This window comes from Haemorhous mexicanus, chromosome 2 (genome assembly GCF_027477595.1).
Source record: "Haemorhous mexicanus isolate bHaeMex1 chromosome 2, bHaeMex1.pri, whole genome shotgun sequence".
Taxonomy (NCBI): domain Eukaryota; kingdom Metazoa; phylum Chordata; class Aves; order Passeriformes; family Fringillidae; genus Haemorhous; species Haemorhous mexicanus.
The window spans coordinates 40,061,930-40,065,078 of record NC_082342.1 but is presented as its reverse complement, the minus strand read 5'-3'; positions in this window follow the sequence as shown (position 1 = coordinate 40,065,078).

Sequence of the window (3,149 nt, the reverse complement as noted above, 5' to 3'; positions counted from 1 at the left end):
CGTGAGGGCCCCGCTCTCCCCGCCCCGCCCCACCGCGGTAAGGCCCTCCCGCCGGCACGCCCGGCCCTGGGTGCGCTGTGCCCGGGCTCTGGCTGCAGCTCCGGGCTGCCCACCTCCCCTCGGCCAGACCCCTGCGGTATCCTGCTGCCCCGTGTTCCACAGAACCACAGAATCAAATAGGCTGGAAAAGACCTCAGAGGTCATCGAGTCCAGCTTATGGTCAAACACCAGCACATCAACAAGACCATGGCACCCAGTGCCACATCCAGTCCTTCCTTTAACACCTCCAAGGATGGTGACTGCACCACCTTCTTGGGCCCACTCTAATCACCCTTTCGGTAAAGAAACTTTCTTTAATGTCCTGACTGAACCTCCACTGGCACAGCTTGAGGTTTTGTCCTCTTGTTCTGTTCTTGGTAGGCCAGGCCACCAAGATCAGAGGCTGATCCCCACCTGGCTCCTTTCAGGCAGTTGTAGAGAGTGATAAGGTCACCCCTGAGCCTCCTTTTCTCCAGGCTGAACCCTCAGCTCCCTCAGCTGCTCCTCACAGGACATGCACTCCAGAGCCTTCATCAACTTCATTGCCCTGCTCTGGATACTGGAATGTCCTTCTTGAATTGAGTGGCCCAGAAGTGGACACAGGATTCAAGGTTTGAGTACAGTTTGATCACTTCCCTTTCCTGCTAGCCGCACTGTTACTGATACAGGCCAAGATGCCATTGGCTTTTTTAGCCACCTGGGCACACAGTTCTTTTGGTTTACGACAAAGGGCAGTGAGAACACAGAGAGATGGCTTCCACACTTGGTTTGCCATGGATTTCTCACACTGTGCTGTGCCATGCCATTTTCTACAACCCACACACCAGAGCTGGCAACACCAGCAGGGCAAAGCTGAGGGGGAAGAAATGTATAAGCTTTTAAAAAGATACATTTTAACATTTTAAGAAACATTTTACTCCAATACCTAAAACACTCTGACAGGCTATAAAGACTCTTCAGCGAGATATGTGCCCCTGTGAAGGTGGGTTGATTACCATCTCCATGCCCTGTGTTTCCTTCCATTTTAGGGAGGCACAGCCCCAAAGAGAGTGGGTGAACCCTGCTGCCAGTTTGAGGACAAGGCTGAAACTTTGTCTACTTTTGATTTTGCTGGTGGCTTTTTTTCACCTCTTAAAATTACCACTGTATGATTTTGGAAAAACCTCTTCATTCAGTTCAGTCATCACATTTGGGATGAGAGTGTACCTTTAGGCCTGTGAACAGACTGGAACTTTGCCTGCAGAGGTGACCTCACCAGCTCTGCATGGATTTTCATCCTCAGAACCCTTTCTTGGATGCCTGCTAGGGAGACAGCTGATGTTTAACACAAGAAGTCTGAAGTTGTGTTGCACCCATGTCCACATACAGTACAGGCAGTCTGTACTCAGCAGCAGCACAAGGACTACAAGGACTGTGCACTCTACAGGACTGCTCCTATTGAGCCATGCTACTTGCTGATGCAGAAAAACCCTGAACCTAGGATGAATTCCAGACATTGGACTTTGTCTTGCCTCATCTGCAGAACCTATCCTGCTAGGAAATCTTGATACAAGAACACTAGAGGGCTACTGTGGCAACCAGGAGTGTTACCTTCAAAAAGCAATACACCAATAATACAACTTTGAAATATTCTAAGAGACAAAAAAACTCTGCAAATCACCAGCCAGAAGAAAAAAAAAAAAGCCTATATTTGTGATATTGGTCCTGTCTCCTACTTTATATTATTGTACACAGTCTGACCCTGCTGTGCAGAAGCCCTGCTTATGATACTCTGAGCAGGGTACTCTGTCAGGTTGTCAAGTCAAACTCAGATGCATGAGAAGTTGCCATCAGCTTATTGACAGTTGTATAAACCATTCTGGAATCCCCAGCTTTCCCCTGTAGTATATAGAGAACATAAATTTGGAAATGCACAGGGTGGAAGGTTTCACTACTGCCCTGCAGTTTATGTCCCTTCCCCATCTCGTACCTGTGCATTGTGCCTGTATTTGTTACTCCTCCACTATTTACGGGTGGATGATGAAACCAAAGCAGTGTTAAGTAGGCTGAAGAATGAACATGTCTTCTAGTATTCTTAGAAAGATTAATTTGGCCAAGGCACCTTTGGGCATAAGGCATCTGTGGGAGAGCCCCTGGATCAGTTAATTGGTTTTTGAAGTACTTGGAAATTAAGTTAATGAAGCACCATGGGACTAGGCACTGAACAAAAACATACCTTAACTCTTGATCAATATTCCAGAGGGATTTAATCAATCCCAGTGGTTTATGGCCACACTTTTTCAAGTGAAACAAGATGGAAAGAAGCAGTGAGGAAATTTGACATGAGAATATTGTTGAAAGTTTGGTGTTGCTTAGTACTCTAAAATTAACTGACCTACCCACACCACTTAAAAGTTCTGAATTACTGCTTTGACATGTTTTGTATATAGTTTTTTCAGTGTGCCTGCAGCTTGGGCAGCACATTATGGACTTTGAATATACAATAGCAGCAGCCAAAGGTCATAGAAAAAAAATATTCAAGAGTAAATGGCAATTGTGATAAATATTATGCTTGTTCTGTACAGGATCATATAGGTCACTTTGTAGGCAAAGACATTTCACTAAACCAAAATTAGGAAAAGTTAATGTTTGTCCTGTTTTGGTGAAAAATCTTCTACAAGTGAAAGCACTAGAAATGTTTTTTCTTATTTTTGAGATTCAAGGAATGGATGAAAATTTTTGTGTTTTAATACAGCTGTCTGAAGAAACAAACTGGGGTTTGTGATGCAAATTTCAGGCAATGTTTTGGCTAGGATTATGCACTTTTTTATATTGACACAGTTTTCTTTAGGACCAGTTGCAACTAATGGTAGAATCTTTATTTGAAGGTGTTTAGGAGCCTACTTGAATGTGTGGTGTTGTTCACCTCATCACACAGATACAGTAAGTACAACTTCTGTGTTACTTTCCTTTTATATTCCTACCAAATAACTATTCTTTGCTAGCCCTTCAGCATGTTGTCACAGTGATTTGCTGCACATAACACTTGGAAATATTTGTGGGGAGGGTTCTTCATATACCTACTAAATGTATGCTCTGAGTTTACTCAGATTTGGGACTTAGGAAAGGGG